This window comes from Spea bombifrons, chromosome 10, assembly GCF_027358695.1.
Source record: "Spea bombifrons isolate aSpeBom1 chromosome 10, aSpeBom1.2.pri, whole genome shotgun sequence".
NCBI classification, from domain to species: Eukaryota; Metazoa; Chordata; class Amphibia; order Anura; family Pelobatidae; genus Spea; species Spea bombifrons.
The window spans coordinates 17,953,805-17,968,503 of NC_071096.1; positions in this window are offsets into that span (position 1 = coordinate 17,953,805).

The window sequence follows — 14,699 nt, forward strand, 5'->3', positions numbered from 1 at the left end:
TACCCCATCGAATCATATATTTTTAAAAACTAGACACCCCAAGGTATTTAAAATGCTTGTATTTTAACCCTTTCCATGCACTGATTTTACCACCAGCCTTTGTGAAACTTTATGGTAGTAAATTTTTTTTGTATTTTTTTCACACACATTGTACTTCAGGTATAAACTTATCGCTCCTGGTATATGTCCGTGTCAAACAACACCCCAATATGTGTTCAGTAACATCTCCTGAGCGCAGTGATACCTCACATGCATGGGTTATTTGGGAGGTAAAATGCCGCCTTTGTGAGGTGTGTATTTTTTTGCCATTTAGACATCTGTTCCTACTGCCCCCATGTCCTATATTTGGGACATCTTTGAATTCAATTCAATTTACCCCATCAAATCATACATTTCATACAACTTGACACTCTATGGGCACTGTAGGACTGATCAAAGAGACTCCTCCCCTACAATCTCCAGTCTATGGGAGATTGTGTCCCAGCCGCCAGAGGCAGCTTCAGGGACAGGGAGACAGGGTTCTTTGGTCTCCACATGAGTGTGGAGACCAGCCCCCCACCCCCACCCTTCCTCAGTTAACCCCTACCCCCCTCTTCCTCAATTGACCCCTTCAATGCTGTGATTGTGTATGACGCCTATCACTATATACTGAGGCACACATTGACTGGGGTACAGCATAACACCCATCAATATATACTGAGGCAAACATTGACGGTGGTACAGCATAACACCCATCAATACTGAGGCAAACATTGACGGTGGTACAGCATAACACCTATCACTATATATTGAGACACACACTGACAGTGGTAGAGCATAACACCTATCACTATATACTGAGGCACACATTGACAGTGGTACAGCATAACACCTATCACTATACATTGAGCCAGGCATTAACAACAATGCAGCATAACCCCTATCACTATATACTAAGCCAAACACTGATGTGGTGTAGGCCTACCACTTCAGTGTCTGGCCTAGTATATAGTAGGGATGCACTGAAATGAAAATTCTGGACCGAAATGGAAAATTCAGCATTAATTTGACAAAAAAACGAAAATGACCCCCCCACCTTTAAAAACCAAAAAAAGTAACACACCAAAATTAGACACAAAAAATCAGTAACAATATTAATACAGGGCTCGACAAATCCCAGGCGCCAGGACGCCATGGCGACAGAGAATTTTGTCCTGGCGCCTAGGTGTTTGTCAGCCTCTTACATCCACAAAAAATTGCCCTCGCGTCAGCACAGCCACTCCGAGCCCGCCCCCGAACCTGTGATCACTCCCACAGAGTGATCCTGTAGGCTGAAAACGTGGTTGCAGGAAAACCAGCAATCGTGTTTTCAGCTGCCACAGGCAGCTTCAGGGAAGGGGGTTGTGTGTTGATTAGGTCCCCACACAAGTGTGGGGACCTGACCCAACACCCCCAGCAGCCTGATCGCTCCCTTTTATTTGCCAACCTGCCCCCCCCTAGTTATGCACATCTGCCCCAGGCTTGCCACTCTGCCCCCTGATATGCCTTTTAACCCCTATATGCCCCTCTGCCTCCAGAAATGCCTTATACCCCTATACGCCACTCTGGCATATAGAGGGTTAAAAGGCATTTCATGGGACAGAGTGGCATAATAGGGGGTATAAGGCATTTCTGGAGGCAGAGTGGCATATAGGGGGTTAAAAGGCATATCATGAATGGGGACAGAGGTGACACTGGGGAGCTGAATGGGGACAGGGGTGACAGTGGGAGGGGCTCATTGGGGACAGAGATTACATGTGGGGCTGAATTGGGACAGCAATGACATAATAATTTAAAAAAGCACACTTACATACACACACATACCGATTGCTTTTGTTTTTAAAAAATACAAAAAAAGATTATACAGTTTGTACAAAAAATAAATCAGTTTACTGACCTTCTACTTCTTCCACTTCTTGGGGCTTTTCCATCTTGTCCGCCGTCCTCTGGTAGCTGCAGACTGCCGTTTTCTATGGTAACAGGATGTCAGTGACCCGACATCCGGTGCTCCAGCAGTTTGAGTGCGAGGGGGCGGAGCTTTCACCCCTCACGCTGCTCTCAGTCTCATCATCACTAGGCGGTGTAACAATTCGACGAGAGACAGGTCACGTGTGTAGAATGGTAGGATATCAGGACGGGTAGTAGCAAGTAGGAATAGTGGGACAACAGCAGGAAAGTTCCAATAGCATAAACAGGTCACAGTCCAAGGTCAAGGCAGGCAGCAAACAGGCAAAGTCCAAAAAGCAATCCAAAGTCAATCCAGGCGGCGATCAAAGCGTAGTCAGGAACAAAGCAGGAGTCAGGAAACCAGTAAATCAGAATATAACACACTGAGACAGTGATAATGTTTGTACCACACAAGGGCTCAGATTAGAGTGAGCAGGGGTTTTAAATTTGGTGCCAAACAGCTGCAGGCAATAATCAGCCAATCAGATAAAAAGCGGGAGGACCCGCCCCCTAACGTGACGTACGCAGTTGCTGGGTATGGGATTCCTGGCCGCCATGACAGTGTGCACATGTGCGCACCTCCAGTGCACCAAGGACGACAGCAGAACCCTTCCAGCACCCCCCAGCAGGAGAGACAGACGCCAGGACGGCGAAGAAGGCGATCCCCGGCGGCGAGCATGGCTGGAGGACCCGACGGCGGGCACCCTCGAGGATGCCCCCACCCAAGGGAGCGGGACGTGAGATGGCCGGGAGGCAGCAGCTGAGCTCCCTGGACAAACCCGCCGGCGAAAGGTAACAGGCGGCCATCAGATTGCTGGAAATTTAATCTAAACGGCCGATGCGTTCTGATCCCGCCGACCAGAGCTACTTTAATCCTTTTTTTTTTATTTAATATGCCGGATCGGCTTGTCATATTAAAAATAAATATGATCCGATCCGGCATAAACTTCGCCCAACACTAAAGACCTTGGGTGACCTATATCAAGGTAGTACTTTAGCTCCTTTCAGCCATCTTACTTGCACACACAACATTTCACATCATGATTTTTTCAAGTACTTACAAATCCGTCATGCCCTTCACACCACGATCACCCCAGTGACTCCATCTCCCCTTATTCTACACCCGATCTTAAAACTATTTAAGTCGGCTCCGAGTATTAAGGGAGCAATTTCATGTTGGTACTCCCTTTTGCTTTCCAGGTTTACTAGCACTAAATTATCTCATATGCAGGCATGGGAGAGGGAGTTGCAGACCACGTTTCCTCTAGAATCCTGGTTAGAAGCTGAATCAATGATGCAGGGTGTTTCCCATTGTTTGAACCATCTGGAACTCCACAAAAAACTTAGCTGTCGTTGGTACCTGACGCCGGTCCGCCTTTCCTTTATGGTCACTGGTTACTCCAGATCTTGTTGGAGAGGTTGTGGCCAAGATGGCACAATGTTACACATGTGGTGGTCTTGTCCTGTATTAATTCCATTGTGGAGGAAGATATTTTCCATTATCAGTTCCCTACTTCATATTAGATTAGACCCTCTCCCGGAAACTGCACTACTACATATGTTCCCTGAGACCCCCCTAGTCCTGTCCGTAAATTGGTCGTCCATTTTTTTATAGCTGTAAAGTTATGTATTGCACGCTCGTGGAAATCTGCCACCCCTCCACTTCTATCTGAGGTTTTGACTGTCTTGGATAGGCACTGCTCCTTAGAAAAGATGTCACATCAATCCTCTCTTTCCTGTGAAAAAAATTGGTCTCCCTGGCTCAATAATCGTGATACCATTTCCCTTGATGACTGATTCATGCATTTATTTAAATTATGTCCATTACTGTGTTTATTGCTTACAGTCCCGCCCGACTTTTTTTATGTTTTGTAATACCTTTTTATATTTTGTAATACCTTTGTATTTACTCTTTTTACTTACATCAGCATGTTCAATGGCTCCTACACTCATCGTGAGTGGTCTTACTGTAGGGGTTGACCGCGCTCTCGTATTTGACATACTTTCCTCCCACGCCATCTCCCACTATGCCATGCATTGTATCTTGACCAAATCACGCCGGGTTATTTGAGTGATTCCTCGCACTGCATGGTAATATGACGATTCTACACCTCACTTGGTTTCTTTATTTTGCCATGAGTTTTAACACATGTGTTGCCTTCACATGAGTCATTTTGTATTTCCAAAGTTATTTTAGGTTTTTTTATTTTGTTAGCCCCTTGGGCATCTAGTTTGCGTTTTTTTTTTTTCTGTTTAGAAAAACTAAAAAAAGATTTAATTCGGATTCATCATTTTTCACTCTGTACTGATTTCATGACAACATACCGCACCAGCCTGCAGGCTCACTCACTTTTATTTGTCGATATGGATCCATTGTATCTTTGCTTGTTTCTTTCTATATCATTGTATCTTATTATGGATTCCTCTGTACATATTCCGCAGCATTTCATGGGATCATTTTCCTTTTTCGACTGCGGATACTAGATGTATGTATTTTCATTCTTTTGTCTAAGAATCCGAATAAAAATGTTATTTACAAAAAAAAAAAGTAGCTCCGGCCGGCGGCATCAGCACGCAGCGGCCGTTTAGATTAGATTTCCAACAATCTGATGACCGCATTGTGATGGGAGCAGCGTGAGGGGTGAAAGGTCTGTGCGAGGGGGCGGAGCTATCACCCCTCACGCTGCTCCCATCACTAGACGGCCATCGCACACGGCCGCTGGGTGCTGATGCGGCTGGCGCTACTTTAATACGGACCGGCTTGCCATATTAAATAATAAAAAAAAGAATTAAAGTAGCGCAATTGTCCCCCTGCCCAGCCCGCCCCTGGTGCCGGAGGTGGCTTCCAATCCCGCTCCGATGGCCGCCGGTCGGAGTCGCGACCCCGGTAGTTCCGCCAATGCCTACTAGGTATGCTACTCGTTGTGTGCACAATTTTTTGATGTGTGCGCTCTCTCTAAACGCTATGTGTGCGTGCGCACAAGCGCACAGCTTAGAGGGAACACTGCTCCCTGGTTGCAGATCCTGGCTGTCTGCCAGAGATAATCCCCTCAGCAACTGATGGGATGATATACTGCTGGGGGGTAGCCACAGAAGTCTTTGCAAAGTCAGGGCCCATAGTCAATAGGGAGGAGGCTAGCCATCAGTCCCCCAAAACTGTGCAGGGGTTAAGGATCTGAGCCAGCTGCCCAGCATTTCTGGGGACTACAGGTGGCAACCACAGTCTCATCCACCAGTATGGTAAAAATGTCCCGCAGTGCAGGTAGAGAGGGGCTGTCCTGCCTCTCTCCAGTTGCCAATATTCCCCACAGGACAGAAGTGCCGACTGCCCCTTCTCCCTGATTCCACTCAGCCGCTGAGGAGTGATGCCGCCTGCACCCCCCTCCCTGCTGCTCTGGCTGCCGCTGGGGATATGGACCAGCTTCACCATCTCCCTGATGCACACTCAGCCGCTGGGGAGTGATGCCACCTCCATCCCCGCCCTGGTGCTGCCGCTGGGGAGTTGGACCAGCTTCACCATCTCCCTGGTGCACACTCAGCCGCTGTTAATGTCCATCCAGGCTGCGGAGCTGCATATCTCTGTTTTTCCCTGCCTTGCCTCAGTTCCCATGGTTTGCTATGATCCATTTCTGGATTTCCATATGCTCTGTTCTGTACCTCTGATTCCTGGATTCTAGTTCTGCTTTTTGCTCCAGCTCCTGTTTCCTTTATAAGGTCTGCAGTCTAAAGGTATGTCCTTCTAGGTTCTGTGTTTGGATTCAATGTTTAGTTTATTTGTAATTCAGTAAGCAGGCTTTAGCGTTAGGACCCACCGTCATTGGAGTACTTTGGCGTAGTGGTGGGCTAATCATACTATGGCCATAAGATGTGACGGAATATCCAATTGTTATCTTTTAGTCCTAGGCTAGTTCCTGTATCCATGTGCATCTGTCTCTTATATACATTTGCCCTCCTTCCCTGAATCATCTGAGGATTTCGGTTCCTCTCTCCTCTCCCCGTGTCACAGTTAAGATGTCCTATCCTTGCTTAAAGGAGAAGCGTCCGAGGATTCTGGCTCTTCACTCATTCCCCAGTGTTCCTTGCCTTGTCCCCTGTCCTTTGTTGTGCCCTGTATCATGTATGCCTTGTCTGGTTATGTTCCTTGCTCGGTCTCCCTGTCCCTTCCTTGCTCTGTACTCCTTGCTTGCTATGTTTCCATTATATACTCTGCTTAGCTTCCATACTCCCAGCCTACAGCACCCTGCACATGATTCCAGTGCTATGCCTCATGCCTACTCCAGGGTGCCTGCAGGATATCTCCAAGTTTTGTTCGTTTTGTCAGATCCAAGTTTTGTTCGGATTACCGCATCCAGCCAAGTTTACTTCTGCTTTGTTCTGGACATCATCCGCTGCTATGCCAGGGTGCTGGTATGTGGCTGCTCAACCCTAGATGCCCACCTGGGAGAGTGCAGTTACCCTGCATCAGGCCCTGTCCAACTCCACTACTGCTCAATACCTCCTGAACTCCATCTTTGGGCGCTCTGGGTCTTTACAGTCGTCTGTATGGACCCAGTTCCTGACAGCCGCTGGGGAGTGATGCCACCTCCATCCCCGCCCTGGTGCTGCCACTGGGGAGTCGGGCCAGCAGCACCATCTCCCAGGACCTCACTCAGCCAATGGGGAGTGATGCCACCTGCATGCCCTCCCTGGTGAGGGAGGACAAGTTCCTCTCCTTCCGGAATAGTAAGCTGCCGCTGGGGAGATGGGATGGCTGCCACATCTCCCTGGATCCCTGTAGCCATTTCAGGTGCGGGGCAGAGGCCAGCGTCACTCTGTCCTGTTGCCAGCACTTCAGCTGGGACTATGGGATCTGCCGACTCCAGTGTCATGGAGAGGCTGCCTTCCAGCAGACACAAGTAGTCCATCTCCAGGTACCATTACCTGTAGACTAGCCCTTCTAAGTCAGCTGTCAGGATCCGATCCTGGGAAAGCGGCAGCATTTCCTTGCGGTCTCTGTACAGGTCCCAGAATCGATAGCTCTCTGAGCTACCAAAGTCTTCTTTTTCTTCAAAAGCCTCCCAATGTAAGCCAGGGACGCCGAAGTCCCCACCTGCTGGAGAATAGTGACTTTCTGACCTCGACTCCTGCTGGCCTGCAGCCCAATACAATGCTCGGTATAGGTCCTCCAGTTCCTTCGCCACCAACCGCTTCAGTTCGGCTACTTCCTCCTCGGTGGGCTGCCATCTCATTAAGCGAAGCCGCAGCTTAACCAGCTCCGCGAAGTGCTGTTCTGGGGTGGGCTGGTTCTTGCCTTGGCAGCTGCACCAGTTTTCCATGGCATCTTCCCACAGCTCTTGCCGAATCAGGGCTCTCCATTCCAGCTGTACTTCTTCTGGAATTGTCCCTCCTCGTATTGACAGGGCGACCTCAACTCGCCTCTCAATGTCCCATAACAGAGCTTCCCACTTATAGTCATCACCTCCTCGCATCGCATTTCCTCTGCCACAGCTGTCGCTGATGTCGCATCTTCACAATCAGCAGGCATGTTAGTCCCGGTGGTGGTTTGGACATTCCGTTTTGAAAGAAGCATTCCACCGCTGCCACCAGTTGTGACGGACCGACCAGGGATCTCAGGTTGTCCCTCCTTGCCAAAATAACCAGGCAAGACTAGTCTTTAGGTACAACAAGAGGAAAACCGATTTATTTTAGGCACACAGGGCTGGATATATCCAGCAAAACACACATTAACATAAAACAAGATATTGGGATACAAACCGCCCCCTTAATGTGCCTCCCAGAGACAACAGGGGCAGTAAAGGGATTAACAATACAATAGGGTCCCAACCTCCACTGCCTATTACTGGCCCAAATCAGTTCCAGGGATGGTTGGGGTAAATGTCTGTAGTGGTGGAACTGGGAGAGGGTGGGGGAGACTGATTTATACAACATTAACCCCTTAACAACCTTTGCCGGTCCTGAATTAAATTAAATAAGCTTAGAAAGTGATCAACAATCACACTTCAATGGTGTCGGTGGAATGCCTCGATCAGGAGGCATTCAGCGACACCAAACACTTACCCCAGGACGGGCTGTGACCGCTCCGGAGATCGGTCACAGCCGCCACTGCGAGTGATTTTCGCCATCCGCAAGATGCCGGCCGCCCTGTAAAAAAAAACAATGAAGTTGAAAAAGTTCGCTAGAAGGTCTCCAGACCCTCTAGAGAACTCTGGCTCCACTTGCAGGTTGAATACAGGTACTGCATTCAACCATCCAAGTCAATGGAGCCCAGCTTTCTAATCACAATGTGATTTGTAAAATATTCAAAAAATGCTAAAAAAAAAAAAAAAATATGGAAAAAAAATGCTAAAAAAAATGTGCTAACATTTACATATAATTATGCAGTGATGTCACCAGAGGAACCATCCACTAACAGCAAAATGTGTAAAAATTAATAAATAAATAAATAAAAATAAAATAAAGTTTATTATTTGAAGCAAGTGCTAAAATCTCATAGAAAGAGTTAAAATAAAAGCACTTCAAATACACAAGGGGTGTCTAAGTTAATAAAAAATGGCTTGATGGGGAGTGGCTGGGCTCAAAGATTGGGCATTGGTACAGACTGACCAAAATGGAGGAAAAAAGCGCACTTCACAAATGTGGCATTTTAAATCTCAAACAACACGAAAAAACATCACTGCACTCGGGAGATGTTGCTGAACACAAATTGGGGTGTTGTTTGATAGTGACGCATACCAGGAGCTATAAATTAATTTCTGAAGTACAATTTGTGTGGAAAAAAATACAAAATAAAATTTTGGCAAAGGCAGGTGGTAGAATCTCATGCATAAAAGGGTTAAAATACCAGCATTTGAAATACTTTGTGGTGTCTAGTTTTCAAAAATATATGGTTTGATGAGGTAAATTGAAGTAGCCGGTTTCAAAGATGTTCCAAAGAGGAGATAGAGGCAGAATGACCAAATGACCACCTGAATTACGCATGTCTCAAAAGTAGCCTTTTACCAGCCAAACAATCCGACAAACCTATACATGTTGGGTATCACCATACTCAGGAGATGTTGCTGAACACATATTGGGGTGTTGTTTGACAGTGACATATACCAGGACCTTTATATTTATAACTAAATTACAATTCGTGTGAAAAAAAAAATTACTATTACAAAGTTTGACAAAGTGTGGTTGTATAATTAGAGCATGGAAAGGGTTAAAATACCAGCATTTGGGGGGCATGGTTTGCTCGAGACCAAGATGGACGCTTAAGTCCGGAGCTCTGGGGCACCTGGCCGATATTAAGCTTCGGTTTTGCGTTTTTCATCCACCATGGGCAAGCAAAATAGAGCCCAAGCTACACCTAAAGCGTCAGGAACATCAGACAAGGCGCCACTTACCTCTGTTTGTTCCTATTTCTCTGCTGCCTCTGAGCTGCCGTCGACACTGCAGGTGATTTTCAATAAGCTTCTTAATAGATCTCCGGATGCTGTTATCCATCTCGATAGGGCCCATAGGGCGATCCGTCAGAAGCCACCTGATTCTCTTCCTCCCCGCGACGTTGTTTGCTGCCTGCAAAACTACCCCCTTAAGGAGGAAATATTGCGGGCCTGTAGGAGGCAATCTTCCATTACTTGGGACTCTCATCCCATTGAGATCTATCAGGACTTGTCGCCTGTCACTCTACAATCTCGCCGTATGCTTCAACCTGTCACTCGGGCTCTAAGGGAGGCTAATATTCCCTATCAATGGGGATTTCCCTTTGCCCTAATAGTACGCCGTGGGACCGACTCTTATGTTATTAGGCAAGCAGAGGACGTGAACAGCTTTATGGAAGCTTTGGGCCTACCTCGCTTTCATGTGCCTGAATGGGAACCCACCTTTCATCCTCCTCAGAGCCTGGCGGATCCTTCCAGGGAATGGTCACCTCGTCCGCAGCGACAGAAGCGTCAAAGGAGACATGAAGAGGCCACAGCTTGAGGTCTGCCTCTTCTTGAATTGTTTGTTCTTTTGGGCTACAAACGGGTCCTAGCCGGTGCTGTATCCTGTTTTTGCAACTGGTCAGTTCATTGCCACCACAGACTCGCACCTTCCAGTGCTGTTATGTTGTTTCGGCGGTAAGACTGTCCTGGACTTGCCTGTTCCATTATGCTTACTCGTATGGGCCCGCCGGGCTGCTATCTTTTTACTTTTTTCTGTTTTACGTTTTACCTTATCGGCGCCTTATGTTTTTGTTTTTTTTTCCTGTTCTCGCAACTAATCAGGTGTGGGGAGTCTCGGTCTTATGCACATGCATGTGTTTGTGATCCTGTTTTCACATTTATATGCTGATGTATATCTCACTGTTTTGTTAGTGGATGTTCTCTTATTAGGCCGGCTCGTTATCGGATACTTGTTTTGTCCGTGTTGTTCTGCAATTAGTCTATCCTGGCTACCTGCAATACCCCCTAGAGTCGACTTACTCCGCTTCTACGGGAGTGGACGTATGGTTTCCTGACCCTCCCTGGGTCAATGGGCTCACTACTCGATGCCTAGGCATCTCGGGTCCTCAGTTATGCCCTGTTGGGACATCTGGGACTCTTAGTTCCGGTTTTTGTCTTTAGTTTTGTTTCTGTTCCTGTTTTCTTTTATTTGTTACCTGGATTTGCCCTAATGCTATACTCTGTCACCAAGCTCCATCTTCATTGGTCTGATGATGGACCGTGATAATATTAAAATTACCTCCTTGAATGTTAGGGGGAAGAATAAACCACAACAGCGTTCTAAATTGTTGCATGTCTTACGTTCTAGTAAAACCTACATTGCGTTTATACAAGAGACACATTTTCGACAGTCGCAGGAGTTCTGACTCACTAATAGGCAGTTTGACCACTGCTTTTTCTCTAGCTCCCCTGACTCCAAGACTAAAGGAGTCGCCATCCTCCTACATAAATCGTTACCCTTTCGCTTATTGGACGTTTGGAGGGATGCGGATGGCAGGGCGTTGTTTGTTAAATGCGTGCTGGGCAATACTAAAGTGACGCTCGGTACTGTGTACGCGCCAAATCGGGGACAGCATAGCTTTCTGTGTCGTACGTTGTCGCGCTTGGGTGACTTTCAGGAAGGGCTCACGATCTTTGGTGGGGATATGAACATGGTTTTAGACCATCTTCGAGATACCTCGTCCCGGTCCTCCCACCTACCTTTCTCCAATATTAATAGAGTTAAAAAATCTCTCCACTTTACCCAATTAGTTGACGTGTGGCGTGCGCAGCATCCCACTGTTAATGACTTTACCTATTATTCGTCTGTCCATGACAGGTATACTAGGATTGACGCCCTGTTTCTCTCCCACCACCACCTTCTCCATCTGCATTCTACTAGCATAGGGGTGCAAACTATTAGCGACCATGCTCCGGTGCATCTCACCCTTCAGTTGTCACCCCCGCGGTCCCAGCCTTGGTGTTGGAAATTTAATGACAATCTGTTGAGTGACCCTTCACACATATCGGACATGTCACAACATATACACAACCACTTTCAGGAGCACATCACGGACGACTTACCTTTTCCAACTGTTTGGGAAGCCCATAAGGCGGTCCTTAGGGGCCACTTTATTAAGTTAGGGTCGACGCTTAAGAAACAAAAACTCACGGACATTAAACTGCTCATACACAAAATTTTTCAGTTGGAACAAGCTCATAAGGCCACTTTAACCCCTGATCTCATCCCTCAGCTGCAGGCTCTTCGAGACCAGTTGGCCTCCCTGATGGATGCGGACATTAAGCGCACGTTTTCCTTTACTAGAAAACTTTTCTATGAATTCGGCGACAAGCCGGGTAAGATTTTGGCGCGAGCGCTTAAAGTGCGGAAAGCGTCCTCTTATATTGCTAAAATTAGGGAGCCCTCGGGCTCTTTGTGTTATGAATCCCATGGCATTGCTAAATGTTTCCTCTCCTATTATGAATCCCTGTATAATTTGCCTACATTACCTTATGAGGATCCCTCCTTTTTAGAACAGGTGAATTCTTATTTGGCCAGATATACTACTATACGCGCGGCCAGAGTTGTTTTAAATGCCCCTGTGTCTTGTGACGAAATCAAGGCAGCGCTTAAAGCCACCCCTCAGGGTAAGTGCCCGGGCTCGGATGGCCTCACGAGCACGTATTATAAACGCCTCTTTGATGCCTTGGGACCTCACTTGGCCCGTTTCTTTAACTCGTTGGCGGAGGGTCAGTCCCCCCACCCTCAGACGAACCTGGCATACATTGCGTTGATACATAAGCCGGGAAGGGATGCGGAGCACTGCTCTAATTATCGCCCTATATCTCTTATAAACTCTGATATGAAATTGTTAGCTAAGGTCATGGCGATGCGATTGCAGTCTTACGTTCCCTCTTTGATACATGGCGACCAGGTGGGTTTTGTCCCGGGCCGAGAGGCTCGTGACAACACCATTCGGGTGCTCAATCTCCTAACGCTGGCTCAAAGCCGCAGCTCTCCTTTCGCCTTGGTCTCTATGGACGCCGAGAAGGCGTTCGATAGGATCGCGTGGCCTTTTCTATTCTGGGTGCTGGACCGGATGGGCATACAGGGTAGTTTTCGCCGTCTCTTACAGGCGCTATATTCTAATCCTTCGGCGCAGATTCGGGTGAATGGTATTCTATCCGGGGCTTTGCAGTTGAGGAACGGCACGCGGCAGGACTGTCCCCTGTCTCCCCTCTTGTTTATTCTTGCCATGGAGCCTTTAGCTTGCGCTATTAGGGCGAATGTCAACATTTCGGGTATTCAGGTGCAGGGCGTCACTCATAAGATCGCGATTTATGCGGATGATATGATGTGTATGCTTACGGAGCCAGTACCCTCCCTCACACATGTGGTCCGCGAACTCGAGATTTTTCGGGGCTTCTCAAACTATTTAATCAACATTCAGAAATCAGAGATTCTGGGGATCAACATCCCTGATGACCTTAAATCAGCGTTGCTAAAGGTATTCCCCATGAAATGGCAAGATCGCTCGATCCGCTACTTAGGTATAAACATTGCGGCTGATATATCCTTAACCACGCGTTTGAATTATGACGCCTTGTTGTCTTCGGTCACTTCTGATTTACGTAGGTGGGCAGTGCCGCATATCTCATGGTTTGGCCGTATTGGGGTGTTAAAGATGAATATTTTACCGAGGTTTTTGTATCTTTTTCAAAGTTTACCTATTTTTCTTCCCCGGGCATGTCACAGGGTTTTCCGGAGGTATGTGTGGGGCGATAGGGCCCCACGAGTGGCTTTCTCTCATCTGGTTCGTTCCAAGTCTACCGGTGGCCTGGGCCTCCCCAATTTGGAATGGTACTGGATGGCTGCCCACCTGCGTAGGGTGGTCGAGTTGTCTCTGGCTGTCCCAAAGTTATGGCTTTCTCTTGAAGGCTCCTTTTTTACTTCACACATTTCAGCGATTCCCTGGTTGCCTGTCTGCCATCGTTCCCTTGTGCCTAGATCTCACCCCACGATTTCGGCGACTCTGCGGGTTTGGCGAAAAGTTCTACCGCAGCGATTGCTCGCTACCGAACCTGGTCTGCTTATGCCCCTTACCCACAATCCAGACCTGGATTGTAATGTCACATCTGGCCTCTCCCATTATCTTACCCCTAGACATGTTAGATTTCTCCGGGTGTGTCATGTGCTACGAGGGGCTGCTGTCCGTTCACTTGCGGAACTTTCGGGTCGGGATCCCTCCCCGTTCCCTGCGGTTTTTGTGTATCACCAATTTAGGCACTTCCTCACACCTCTGTTATCTAATCCCGTGTTGTCCAGGGAGCTCCTGAATTTTGAACGTTTGTGTGTGGCGGATAGAGAGCCTCCCCACCTTCTCTCTGCTATATACTCTCTTATAGTTGATGCGCATAGCTCCTCTACGACTTTCTTTATGTGTTTATGGGAAAGGGATTTGCGCAGGAATTTTGAGACTGTGGAATGGTCTCATGTACTGCAACTCACACACAAAGGGGCTTTATCGAGCAAAATCCAGGAGAACGCATACAAGCTCCTCTCCAGATGGTACAGGGTGCCTTTTGACATACATCATCACCTTCCTCAGGTCTCGTCGCTGTGTTGGCGCTGTGGCCTGCGGGATGGTACATATGTTCACCTATGGTGGGAATGTGTCCGGATGCAGCCCTTTTGGAGGGTGGTTGTGGCGGTCATACGTGAGGTTGGAGATCCCGATTTCTGCGCCTCCCCGGAGACATTATTGTTGTTACATCCCCCCTTCTCTGTTGCTGCCTTCAAGAAGTCCCTGACCCTCCACCTAATCCAGGCAGCTAAGGTGATCATCCCCAGGTATTGGAGGTCGCAGGACCCGCCTTTAGTCGGTGAGTGGATTGCTAAAGTTAATTTTATTGCCCATGCGTAAGATTTGGTCGCTTCCTCTAGGGGAAGGGAGTATAAAAACGACCTTAAATGGTTGCCGTGGACCGCTTTTTGAAAAAAAAAAAAAATACCAGCATTTGAAATACTCTGGGGTGTCTATTTTTTTTTTGAAAAAAAAAAAAAATACCAGCATTTGAAATACCCTGGGGTGTCTATTTTTAAAAAAATATGTGGTTTGATGGGGTAAATTGAAGTAGCCAGCTTCCAAGATGTTCCAAAGAGGAGATAGAGGCAGAATGACCAAATGACCACCTGAATTACGCATGTCCCAAAAGTAGCCTTTTACCAGCCAAACAATGTGACAAACCTATACATGTTGGGTATCACCATACTCAGGAGATGTTGCT